Source organism: Malus sylvestris, chromosome 13 (assembly GCF_916048215.2).
Source record: "Malus sylvestris chromosome 13, drMalSylv7.2, whole genome shotgun sequence".
Taxonomy (NCBI): Eukaryota; Viridiplantae; Streptophyta; class Magnoliopsida; order Rosales; family Rosaceae; genus Malus; species Malus sylvestris.
The window spans coordinates 28,354,091-28,368,838 of NC_062272.1; the positions used below are offsets into that span (position 1 = coordinate 28,354,091).

Sequence of the window (14,748 nt, forward strand, 5' to 3'; positions counted from 1 at the left end):
TATTTACATTCCTATTTCCCTAAAGATTACTCATGCCAATACTCCCTCTCAAGTTGGAGCATAAATGTCACACATACCCAACTTGATAAGTGAGTTACCAAAAACCTACACACGGCATAAGTGAGAATATCTGCAAGTTGTTCTTCCGAGTTCACAAACAGTAGTGACACAATCTTCTTCTCCAGCTTTTCCTTAATGAAGTGTTGATCAACCTCCACATGCTTCGTTCTCTCATGCCGGATTCTCTGCGATCTCTCTTGCCGACTTATTGTCACAGTATAGATTCGTTGCCTCTTTTTGTTTGAAACCAAGACCCCAAAACAACTTATGCAACTAAAGGACTTCACACACTCCATGCGCCGTGCCTCTAAGCTCGGCCTCCGCAAAAGACCTAGACACCACCTTTTATTTCTTACTCCTTGATGGGAGCATATTTGCGACTGAGTTAGCTTGTTCTCATGCATTTATGTTGTTATTTCTTAGTTAATTATGTATTTTAAGCTATTTTCGTGTGTTTGTAGGTCCATAGGCCTTATGAAGCAATAAGATGCATTTTGGTGCATTTTGGAGCAGTTTTGGGCTTGGAATGAATAACACATGCATGGAGCAAGGTGGATGGACGAAATTGAAGACTAAAGAGGCTAGGAATGTGTTAAAGAGAAAGAAAAATTAATGTAAAAAGGACAAAGAGCTCAGCCACAAAGGGGTGTCACTCCACCATTCAACTTTCCATCATTGACATGCACCACCATTGCACTCTTTTTGGATTCCTATGCCATGCATCATCATCCATGTTCCCTCCATTGACTCATTTGTTGCATCATTCCACCTCCCTTTCCTTTCTCTACCATGTGCACAATCATTCATGTTCCCTAGCTGCAACACCACTCCATTTTACCCCCATGCTTTGCATCATCACTTCACTTTCACCTTTGAATCATTTCAAACACCACTCATTGCACTCAATTGCTACACCATTCCTTGTTCCCTCCATAATTTCAGATTTCATGCATCATTACATTGAATCATTGCACTCAATTGCTACACCATTCCTTGTTCCCTCCATCATTTCAGATTCATGCATCATTACATTGAATCAATTGCTACACCATTCCTTGTTCCCTCCATCATTTCAGATTTTATGCATCATTACATTGAATCATTGCACTCAATTGCTACACCATTCCTTGTTCCCTCCATCATTTCATATTTCATGCATCATTGCACTCAATTGCTACACCACTCCATGTTCCCCCCCATTGCCATGCACTTCCTCTATAAAAGGAAGTGTGTGTAACATAAATTTAGTTGATACTTGGTTAGATCATTCACTCCCATTTCAACACAACCTTCATCCAAACACATCCATTCATCTTCACATCCATTCCTCCATACAAACAAACCTTCAAACACTCACCAACACCTTGTGCCGTAGCAAAGGAAGGGAAGGCAAGTGTTTGGACGTGCTTGTTGTCCAACTTGGATCGTTGGAGCATTTAGGTGTTTTCTTTCTTTTGTTTCTAATGTTTAAATTCATTTCCTTTCGTTTTGTTGTAAATATGAGTGGCTAAACCCCTATTGGCTAGGGGTGATTTCAAAGCCATGATTATGTGTGCAATATAATTTGATAAATTCCAGTTATGAACTCTTGAATCGTGAATGCAATTGGCTTAACTATTTGATTGATAACTTATTTGTAATTGTTAATTAAGGGTCGACACTTAATTGGCATGCATAAATCCGTTGCTAGATTATAAGGAAGTTTCACATAATCTTTACAAACTTATATTCACATGTAGTGAAGGTCGCTTATAAACGATCGCGTTAAGTTTAATTCCTAGCATGAGTGACATGATGTCATAGTTGCAAGTGCTTTGTCAATGCTTATGATTTTCATTAAACGTAACGATCTTTGATTGTATCTCTATTATGATGTCATGTAGGGAACTTTAGAAGAATGTTTTGGGTTGTCGAATGATGTCATCCAATCCAATAAAACAAGGAAAATCTGAGAGTTAACTAGTGATGTCACGGTTAATTTGGAGCATTGTCCTTCATAATTCAATGAAGTAGTAACTGGAAATCGAGTTGTTTGCATACATATCATGTGTGGAGAAAAAGCCTCTAGCTATCCCATCCATCATCTTATTTCTCAAATTTGTTTTACAATCTATCTAGTTTTTCATACTTGTTTGTTTGTTTCAACTTCGTCCAAAACTCACTCCCCCTTTACTTTAGTGTGTCTAATTAGTCAGAATCTGTTTTAATTTGTGTTTTTAAATGTTTTGATTCAAGTAAAAGTCAATTTTAGTCCAAAGTCATTCCTAGTGTCTAGTTTAAGTTTATTTGGTTGTTTTAAGCTGTTTTGAGTAATTTAAGTTTACTTTGAGTCTTGTGAGTCTTGGTAAGTGTTTTTAAATTTAGTTTTATGTTTTTGAGTCAGTTTAGAGGTAATTAGCAAGCCCTCCTAATCCCTGGTCCAGAACGATCCCTACTTATACTTATACTACAATTGTCAAAAGAGGGTTAAATTTGTGTGTTAAGTTAATTTTCGCATCACTCCTCCAAGTGAAGGAAATATAGTGAAAAACATGTTCATTTAAGCAACATCTATAGCATGCAATTAATAATTAAAAGGCGGAATCATGCTTGTATGCACTCAAAAACAAAACATTACCCATGAAATTCAAAGCCTAGTAGATTGGTGAACCTTGACTCAACTTAAAACAACATTTGTTAGTTGAGAAATTATACCTTTGTAGATTCCTCTTTGCATAAGCAAAGGCTAATCACCCAAAGAGAGGGCCTTCATTCCTTGCATCTTAGATCTATGGATTTGGATGGATGAAACGGTTCTCCAAGTTCCCAAAATTGAGAACCTTTAAGTCTCTTCACCAAGATTAGATTGGAGAAGAAATGAGTGACCTTGGAGTAGTAGGATTGCTAGCTAAACCCTCCAAGGAGGCCGGCCACTTTAGAGACAAAGGAGAGCTTATGTTCTCATCATTTCCCCAAAAGAAAACCCTAAATGAATTTTGGCTATAAAGTCATATTTATACCTTTATTCATTAGAGTGGCAAACTTGTAATTAAGTCCAAAACCCACTCCTTTAACTAAATGGCCAGCCATAGGGTTTCATTGGGCTTTTAAGGCCTTTGTGAATTATTTGTCATTAAGTTGTTATACAACTTAAGTCAATGGGCTTGACGTTCGAAGCCCATTGGGCCTTGAGGCCCAAAACTATCCTGAGGTCTTTAACGAACTTATTCGTTTGATTAATTAACATATTAATTAATCCTTGCCATAAATAATTAAACCATTTAATTATTCTTACTCATCTCCATTGTTTCTTCAATCTCCACCTTACACGGTGTACGATCCATTAGGTTCCTTTTAGCGAGGCAGTGGGTGATTAGAACCATTTCAAATCGATTGTGAATTGAAACTTACTTTCAATTCTCCCTTTAGTGATTATACACGTTTAGGGCTTCCACAAACCATGAGTGACACCTAGCAGTATGTCATGGTTACCCAAGCTAATCAGAAAAGGTGGAGAACCTATTCAGTTTAGGATTACAATGCAATACGGTCTTTCTCTAATACAATACTTTTGACCACATTGTTTGGTTTGATAGTTTATTCATGTCTACTATCCAATGTGATTCGTGTGCTTATATGATTACCTTGAATGTGATTTGGAACGACTTCCTAAATCTCATTCATACTCTGGCCAGAGATTCTTAATCATATCATATAGTATTCTCCCCCAAACGGTTTGAAGGTTAGAGATCCCTTGTTGCGCATTCACTTGCCTCCATGGCTAAGTGGCTTAACCCGGACGATGCTGTGGACACCCGCGGATGGGGTGACTTTGACATAATCAAAGATCAAGTACCTAACCACAAGACAACTATGATGCCTCAGGTCAAAGGCCTACTTTGCATTATCCCAACCATGAGTTCTCATGTGACATGAATATGAGAACTCTTTGTTGATCGTGTTCAGTGAACTCATTCTCTATTGAGCACCTACGTACTTGGCTTGATGTCACACACACCAATGACTCGAACTAGTCACTCTCCCTGAGAGAAGACACAGCACGTACTGATCTTAACGGATTGTCAATGCCCAATTGGCAATCCTATGATCAGGAACGTTTAGGATATGTATACGAAAGAGAATGGTCTCATAAATCTAACTTGTTTAAATTACATTCTCCTAATTACATATTCCTTGGACTTATCGTTTAAGCATATAACATTTATATGAGACGGCTTAAACCAATAATCTTTGCCCTTGATATTAAACTAGATTAGTTTAACATGTGAAATGTCCGTAAAGTATCATCATATGATTGGTTTTAGGGCACATTTCCAACACCAAGTAACTAAATTTCCTCCAACGAACGTAAAGTATCCAGATGTAGAATGCCTATCAATCACATCACCTACCCAATGAGCATCAGTAAACCGTTCAATTCTTAGATGACCGTGATTCTTATACAAAATTCCCTTCTCTGGAGCGGACTTTAAATATGCTAAAATACACATAACCGCAACTATATGATGCACACTCAATGAGTGCATAAATTGACTCACCACACTTACTGCATAGGCTATATCTAGACGAGTGTGAGCTAAATTCCCAAGTTATGTTTCTCCACAATAGGAGTATCCACAGGCTTACACCCAAGCATACATGTTTCCTTTAACAAATCTAGAACATATTTTCGTTGAGACAAGAAAATACCTTTGGACGAACGAGCAACCTCGACTCCAAGAAAATATTTTAAATCACCTAAATTCTTCATCTCAAACTTAGCAGCAAGGTTTTTTTTCCAGTTTGACAATCTCATCTGAATCATCACCTGTTATTATCATATCATTCACATAAATAATTAAGGTTGTTACTTTACCGTTTCTCCGTTTCACAAATAGCATATGATCAGAATAACTTTGATAATACCCATTCTTTCTCATGGCCTGTGTGAATCTTCCAAACCATGCACGAGGCGACTGCTTAAGTCCACAAAGCCCCCCCCCCCAACATTATACCCCAGAGGAATATCCATATACACTTCCTCCTCCAGATGTCCATGCAGAAAAGCATTTTTGACATCAAACTGCTTTAATGGCCAATCCAGATTTGCAGATAATGAGATAAGAACTTGTACCGTATTCATCTTGGCCACCGGAGAAAAAGTTTCCTGATAATCAACACCATACCTTTTGCTACCAACCTTACTTTGTACCTGTCCAGTGATCCGTCAACCTTGTATTTAACTGTATAAACCCATTGGCACCCAACTAGTTTTTTTCCCTTTGGTAGTTCCACTACTTCCCATGTATTATTTTTCCTGTAGTGCCATCATCTCTTCATCCATTGATTCAGTCCATTTTTTATTCTTCAAAGCATCCTCCATAAGAGTTGGTATTTGAATTGCCTCCACATTTTCACCCAAGCTTGAGGTTCAGGTGAAAGATTTTTACATGACACATAATTGGCCATTGGATACTTCACTTTTCCTTCCGGAGAAAACCTGTCAGGAGGTACACCATGATTTTGCCTTGGTGGCAACTTATATGTACTTACAACATCATTAGTTACATGAGCATCAATAGTACTTACCTCAGGGATATTTAGAGAAGACGTATTGGACGACGACATTAATGAGTTAGAAAGAGAGGGGAAAAACAGGCTTGGCAAGAGTCTTGGTAGTACCAGTACTAGGCTCGGCAGCAACCTGCTGTGGAGTTGTTTCCTCTTCGGCAGAAGTTGGTTGAATGCCAGCACATTCTTCATCTGCAGACAGCTGCTGAACACCTGCAGCAGTCTCGACAGATGGCTGCTGAACACTTGTAGCAGTCTCGGTAGGAATGAACCAAGGCTCTGTTGCACCAGTTTGCGGGTTTGTACTTCCCCTGAAGCGATTATCATGTCATCCTAGACATCCAACTGTAAAAGGATAGAAATTACACGATCTGATTAAGAGTGATTGTAACTTCTGAAATTGTCAACTCTTGGGATAGAGCGATTATAAGATGTAAATGTAATTAGCTTTATTCTAGGATCTGTTTACTTAGAATAGCACATAAGTTTTGTATAAAATCTTACCTTGTGTTCCAATATTCATATCAATGCAATATACAAATTCTCAATTTAAGTTGGCATTAGAGCACTGATCTTGGTGACTCTATCATGCTTCTGCCACCATAACCACCGTCGTCCTCCTATAACCACCACAAATCTATCACAAACACCATTTCCAACACCATGATAGAACCAACCAAAAACATGAAACCAGATGAAAATCCCATGGAATTCTCAAACCCATACGCCATACACCGCTCAGATCATACTGGGTTCATTGAACAAGATTGGGTTCATTGATGGAACCATTAAAGCTCCATCACTCATAGAGGTAAAATATGCAGCTTGAAAAAAATGCAATGACATGTAACATTGTGGATTGTGAACTCAGTCCACTCAGACATTGCCAGCAGCATCATGTACACTGAAACTGCTACTGCAGTTTCGAACGATCTCAAGGACAAATTTTCACATAGCAGTGACTCGAGGATCTACCAAATTCGACAAGAAATTGTCGAAAACAGTCAAGGGCAGCTTTTGGTTTCTGCCTATTGCACCAAAATGAAAGCCTTGTAGGACGATTTAGCATCCTACCATGATCCACTCACTTGCACTTATACAGGCTTGAGAGGACTCACTAAATAGGAAGAAAAATAAAGAGTTATGCAGTTTCTGATAGGATTGAACGACTCTTACTCGACTATACAAGGCTCGATTCTGATGATGAATCTATTCCCTGACACACGTCGAGTTCATGGCCTCATTCTTTAACATGAACGGTAGATGGATATAGCCAGTTGCCGAGATATGGGGACAAACTCTCACGCAATGTAGGTCCAACGAACCTCAGCACCGCCATCAACCAACAAGAAGCCCTCCAACACATTCACATTAGTCACTTAAATATACCTACTGCGATGAAGATGGAAACTTGGTGAATCGTTGCTACTACATTATTGGGCTTCTAGAATAACACAAATGGCATAGCAAGAACGTGAAGCCCAAGAATAAGAGATCAGTACTCAACAATGATGAGGCTATCAACTCTGATGCAACCACCAAGCCTAATGCTTCTAATGGTCTTATGTTCACTACCGAGGAGTATAATCAGATCATTGCCATACTCCGCAATGGTAATGGACAACCACTTGCAAACGCAATAGGTATTTTCTCACCTAAATGCAATGCAATATAGCATAAACAGATCCAGACTCGACTCTATATTGGATTATTGATAGCAGAGCAACCGACGATGTATCGCATTCACCACCAACACACAACATCGTTGATGCTTAGCATGACTCCGTTGGTTTATCAGATGGGGGGCAAGTGGAAATAAAAAATATTGGCTCTATAAAATAGTCACATGATCTATCTCTTGATAAAGTTCTTTATGTACCAAAGTTTCACGTCAATTTGTTGTCTGTTGGTGAACTGACAAGAGCTTTGCGCTATATAATGACATTCTATCCAGATTTTTGTGTTGTACAAGACATGGATACGAGGAGGGTGATTAGCCTAGGTAAGCATTTTGATGGGCTCTACTATCTTACACAAAGACAAAACCCTCAACTCGCCAACCACATCCATCATACCACTAGCCTATGGTATTGACGCCTTGGGCACCCATCATCTGCACCTTTACTTTCATTAGCCAAGAATAATGTTGATATAATGTTTGACTCCAAACACATTTGTGAAGTTTGCCCTTTAGCAAAGCAAACTCATTTACCCTTTCATCATAGTGAAATTAAAACTTCCGCACCATTTGACTTAATTCATTGCGATATTTGGAGACCTCACAGAAATCAAACACACTATGGGGCACGATATTTTCTTACTATTGTGGATGATTTCACTCATTTTACTTGGGTGCATCTTATGAATTTCAAATCCGACACACAAACAATTTGGGAATCCTTTTTCTCTTGGGTCAAAACATAATTTCAACATGACATTACAACTCTTCGTTCAGATAATGGTAGTGAATTTCTTTCCATGCGTTTTTACCTAGACTCATGTGGCACCTTTTAAATGTTGGTCGTGCTCTTAGGTTTCAGGCCAACTTACCTTTAAAATTTTGGGGTGAAAGTATCCAAACTACTTGTTACCTCATCAATCATCTACCTACACCCTTGCTCTCTCATAAGTCTCCATACAAACTTTTGCACAACACACCACCAACTTATACGCACTTACGGGTTTTTGGATGCCTTAGCTATGCCACCAACCTCACACCCACCAATAAGTTTGACGTCCGTGCTCGTCGTTGTATTTTCCTTGGTTATCCACTTGGCCAAAAAGGTTATAAGGTATATAATCTAGCCACACATAAATTTTTTACCTCATGTGATGTCATCATGAGTATATCTTTCCTTACACTTCATCACCACCTATAGACCAAACCAACATTCATGTTACTCCCATTATCCATCCAACACACGGCTCCAATATCCATGACCACACCAACTTTAACCTTGGCCCACATTAAACGGTGCTTGATTCACCACACACCACGGTCCCCATTTCCCCGTCTGACCTCGAGCCTTCATCACCACTTCCACCAAATATCATGTCTCCCACCCTCGAGCTTTCCTCACACACCTTAAGCCTTCCCATGGCACCTGCCACCACCTACACACCACCTAAACCCGTCACTTCCAGCACCTTTCTTCCTCAACCATCAAGATCACAAATACTAGCATTATCCCCCTTGTGATCTGAAGGTGATCATACCAAAGCATAAAAATATTCTAATTCAGAAAAAGGTAACATCCATTGTCACATACATGTGTCGAGTTTCAGGGTGGTATCATTTATAACCTTTTTGTTGGGATGCATATCCAACGAAGACACACTGAATAGCACATGGATCTAATTTACTACGATGAATCTTGTGAATACGAACATATGCTACACATCCAAACACACTAAGAGTTAGGGTATTGGTGGATACTACGGGAACATATTCTATCAATACTTGAAGAGGTGTACGGAAGTCTACAACCCAAGATGGCATACGGTTAATCACATACACATCATAGGTAACGACTTCAGGCCAAAAACGTTTATGCACGGACACACCAATAAGCAAGGCACGAGCAGTTTCCAAGAAATGACAATTCTTTCTCTCAGCAACCCCATTTTGTTGTGAAGTATGCAAACAAGTAGTTTGATGAATAATTCCATGATCTTGTAGAAACCGGGATAACTTAGAATTTATGTACTCTTCACCATTGTTAGAACGCAAAACTTTAATATAAGAAGAATACTGAGTTTTAATCATCTGTTGAAACAGACGAAACACATCATAAACCTCACTTTTACTTTTCAACACATACAACCACATCATACGAGTGCAATCATCCATTAAAGTAACAAACCACCTAATTCCCGAAATAGTACTAATAGGGGAAGGCCCTCACACATCAGAGTGTACTAGCGCAAATGGTGAAGATCTTCTATTCATACTTGAAGGGAATGAAATATGATGACTTTTGGCTAAAATACATACTTCACATTTCAATTCTAAGTCTTCAATACCACTGAACAAATAAGGTAATATATGTTTCAAATAACCAAATGATGCATGCCCTAAATGATGATGCAATAACAATACCTTCTGTAGATTACTATTACGTGACGTATGAACCAAATTAGCTCTTCCAGGAACCACGTCATCCACATAATATAGCCCCTCTCTTAGTGCCATGCCCAATAATCTCCTTTGTCTGAATATCTTGGAGCAAGCAAAATGAAGGATACATTAATACAACACAATCCAATTGTTCAGTGACTTGAGGTATAGACAATAAGTGATGGGACAATGACGGAACCAATAAACAATTATGTAAGGTGAAGAGAGGGTGTAAGAGACACTGTTCCCACTCAAACAACAGCAGTAGTAGTACCATTGGCAGTTGCCACACACTTTCTACGAGGATCTTTCTGATGCAAAATATATAAGCACACAAATTAAAACTTCTTTTTATCAATTGTAGCAAAGTATGTAAGTAGGGATCGTTCTAGGCTGGGGATTAGGAGGGATTGCCAAATCACTTGAAAACTGACTCAAAACGTAAAAACAAAGTTTAAAACACTAAACTAGACTCAAAGAATGCAAAATTAAACTATAAAACACCAAAACAAAGCAAAAGACTCAAAACAACAAATAAACACTTAAAACTGCCTTAAAAACACTTTCTGGGAAGTTTTGAACACCAACACAAATTTGGACGAAAATAGGGTATAACTGATGTGAAAATTAACTTAACACACAAATTAAACCCTCTTTTGACAATTGTATTATATGTATAAGTAGGGATCGTTCTGGACAGGGGATTAGGAGGGATTGCTAATCTAATTGAAACTGACTTAAAAACACAAAAATAAACTTAAAAACACTTAACAAGACTCACAAGACTCCAAACAAACTTAAAAGACTCAAAACAGCACAAAACAACCAAATAGACTCAAAACTGACTCTAAGGAGTTATTTGGACGAAAATTGGTTTTAACTTGACTCAAGACACTTAAAAACACAAACCAAAACAGATTTTAACTAATCTAACACTTCAAAGTAAAGGGGGATTGGGTTTTGGACGAAAATAAAGTAAAACAAACAAATTAAAGACAAAAACAGATTTTGGACGAAATTGGGAAATTGGATGGGTGATGGTCTAGCTTGAAGGTCCTTCTCCACACATGACACACTTGCATTCAAATCAATCTCCAATTGGTTTTCAATAAACCATGAACCTCAACACCCCAAGTTAATTAGGTACGCTTCAATTAACCCTCAGATTTTCCTTAAATCATTGAATTGAATGGAAATAGCGCATCCCAATCAAATTATTCCTTAAAAGTTCCCTACATGAAAGGGCATAATAGAGACACAATCAAAGATCATTAAGTGCTATGAAAATCATAAGTGTTGACAAGGCATTCGTAACTATGAAAGCGCATGATACTTATGCCAGGAATTTACTAAACATGATTGTGACTAACAACCTTAACTACTTATGAATATAAGTTCATAACGATTAGGTGAAACTCCCTTACATTCTAGCATCAAATTCATGCATGCAAACTAAGTTGGCCACCTTAATAACCATACAAGAATAAGTTTTGAATAAAACAGTTAAGCGAATTGCATTCACAATTTATCAAATCGCAATTGAAAGTAATCAATTCATATTGCAAGTATAATCATGGTTTCGAATTCCCCTCTAACTATAAAGAAATTAGTTCCTCATGTTCGCAATTAAACAAAGATAACTTGAATTAAACATTGAAAACAAAGATAGAATACACCTAGAAACACTCCAGATGGCTCATTCTTCTCCTTCCTTAGCTGCGGCACAAGAGGATTGTGGTGGATGGTGTGGTGGATGGATGTAGGTGATTTTTGGTAGAGGGTGGTGGTTTAATTGCTGCACAAAGGTTTGTATTTATAGGGCTAGGGAAACCCACAAATTTCTGAAGGAAAGGTATGTGTATTTGGCATAATTCATGAAGGAAAAGGACTAGGGTTCACCCAAATCTGAAGGAAAAAGGATTGCACAATCCTAAGGGAAAAGGATTGCAGGTTCTAGGGCTTCTAGAAAGGGTCTAGGCGCCAGATTTTTAGGTGCTTCTAGAAAAGATGTTTTAGCACCAATTTACGGTTTCTAGAAGGATAAAGGTTCTAGAATCTGAAATATATAGTTTAAATGCATAATTATCCCTTAGAAATAGCTGGAATTAAGTCACAAATTGATTTGGATAAGATAGGATAAGATAGGGTTAGGTTAGGCAAAGATAAGATAAGATAAGGTTGGATAAGGTTTTGGATAATGTTCCTTCTTTTGAGCTGATTTCTTATCTTCCTTGGCTTGGATTTATTTCTTCACTCTTTTCAGCACATTCCTAGCCTCTTGAACTTCAAATTCGTCCATCCATCTTGCTCCATTCATAAGCTATCCATTTGGTGCCCAAAACTGCCTCAAAATGCTCCAAATTGCACTTTCTTGCCAACTTTGTCATATGGACCTACAAACACACGAAAATAACTTAAAACACTATAATAAACACAAACAAACTATGAAAATGCAAGAAAACAAGCTAACTAAGTTGCATAAATATGCTCCTATCAATAACTTGACTCAAGACACTTAAAAACACAAACTAAATTGATTTCTAACTAATCTAACACTTCAAAATAAATGGGGATTGAGTTTTGACGAAAATTGAAAACAAAAACAAAACTTGTAAATTGAACAGATTCTAAAACGAATTTGATAAAAGTGAATGGATGGGAAGCTAGCTAAGGGGTTCTTCTCCACACATGTTATACTTGCATACAAAACGATTTCCAATTGCTTTTCAATAACCCATGAATTCCCAACACCCCAAGTTAATTAGATACGCTTAAATTAACTTTCAGATTTCCCTTAAGTCAATGAATTGGATGGAAAAAGTGCATCGCAACCAAATTATTCCTCAAAAGTTCCCTACATGAAAGCGCATAATAGAGATACAATTAAAGATCATTACGTTCAATGGAAATCATAAGTATTGACGAGGCACTCGTAACTATGAAAGCGCATGATACTTATGCCAAGAATTTACTTAACACGATTGTGATCAACAACCTTTACTACCTGTGAATATAAGTTCATAACGATTAGGTGAAAATCCCTTATATCCTAGCATTAGATTTATGCATGAAAATTAAGCGTGCACTCTCAACCAACACACACAAATCAGTTTAATTCGAATAGATAAGTAAATTGAATCCACAACTTATGAAACGCAATTAGAAGTAATCAAATCATATAGCAAGCATAAACATGGTTTCAAATCCCCCCTAGCAAATGGGGGTTTAGTTCCTCATACTCGCAAAGCAAAGATACATAAATTTAGACATTAAAATCCAAAGAAAGAAAAAACCTAGATGATCCAACTTGGATAGCAGGTGCATCCACGAGTCTTCCTTCCTCCTTGCTGTGGCACTTGGTCTAAAGTCAGGTTCTAGGGGTTATTTGTATGGATGAATGGGTAGGAGATGGTATGGTAGTGTTTAGGGTAGATGAATTGTGCGGCAAAGATGATTTTGGGTCAGAAAATATGGAAGATGGTGGTAGAGGGCTGCGGCATAGAGAGTGAATGACTTTCTGGCGTGTAGAATGATTGTGAGAGGTGGTGCATTCGGCCAAGGGGTGATTATGAATATATATAGGCACTTAAAACCCTAGGTAAATCAGATATGGACTTGAATAACCCAAATCCACAAGGAAAAAGGCTTAGAAAATAAAAAATCCAATAGGAAACAGGTTAAAAGGTGCGGCAGGTTTGATGGGAAAAGGATAGGCCTTCTAGAATGTCTTGCAAGGCAAGGCAAAAGGTTCTAGATCAGGTATAGGTGCGGCATGGATTAAGGAATAAGGATAGGGTTTCTAGAAAGCCCAAAACCAAGAGAAAATAAGGCCTAACCCACGGCAAATATGAGAAAATGTTCTAAAACCCTCCTTTGTGTCTTCCAGCGCTTAGGAACCTTCTAATTTTGCTGAAACTTAAGGCCATTTAGGTTTAGGAAAGATCAACCCAAAATAGCAACTTCTAGGCTTAACTTTCCTACTTCAAGTAGGAAACCTTGTTTGAGTAGGAATCTTCATTCTTCTAGGAATCCATCTTCAACTAGGAATCCCTCGTTGATTAGGAATCCTTCTTCAATTAGGACTCCTTCTTGGACTAAGAATCCTCAAATCTTCAAATCTTCAATTTCGTCCAAACCTTTTGTTCCAAGCATGTGCTATTCACTCTAAGCTCACTTTAGCTCCAAAAAGCTCCAATTTGCATCTTTTTATGTAATATGCCCTTAAAACCTGAAAATACATGAAAATAGCTTAAAAGATTACTTAAACTAAGAAAACATAACGAAAATGCATAATAACTAGCTAACTAAGGCGCATAAATATGCTCCTATCACTTTCATGAACTGAAACAAAGTTCTATCATACGTCATATGATATGTTGCTTCGGAATCTAAAATCCAACCTATATTCTCCATAACTCAGGAGACAGTAATACACGACAATCACAACACCACACCAATTATGGAACCACACGATGCAAGGAACACAAGCATTAGCAATGTGTCACGCTGCTATTCAAGTTATTGGATCGACACAAAAACAGTGGACTGCAGACTTATTGCACGGACTGCAGCAGCCAAGTATGCACGGCACAAACCAGAAGCAAAAAAAAGACCTCACGCAATAGACAACAATCTAAGCAATGATGAAAAACTAACACGTCAGAAAATATCCCTATTTGTTTGAGAATTCTCAAAGCAATACAATTGTTTTGCTTGACATTTGAGCACTCACTTTTTGCCCAATAATATACTTTGCACTAGGCAGCAACTGCAATCCACAATTGCTTAAATACGAGCAATTATACACGGCAATTACCCAAAAAGAATCCACTGCACAGCAGCAGCAATACACGGTACAGGCTGCACAGCAACCATTACTCAACATACGACACAGATAAAAATCACCCACAGCAACACGGTACAGGTTGCACAGCAGCCACTACGCAATACATGGCACAGAGAAAAATTCACCCACAGCTATAAGTTGACTGTAACCATCTGATACCAAATAGAATTTTACG

General features: G+C 38.0%; 1 non-coding gene across 1 annotated transcript; it reads left to right on the plus strand.

Moving 5' to 3' along the window:
• The first annotated feature begins 14,361 nt into the window (after positions 1-14,361).
• LOC126598269 (small nucleolar RNA R24) lies at positions 14,362-14,456 on the plus strand. The gene has a single exon (XR_007614773.1). It is a non-coding gene; the product is annotated as a small nucleolar RNA R24 (small nucleolar RNA).
• Positions 14,457-14,748: the final 292 nt, after the last annotated feature.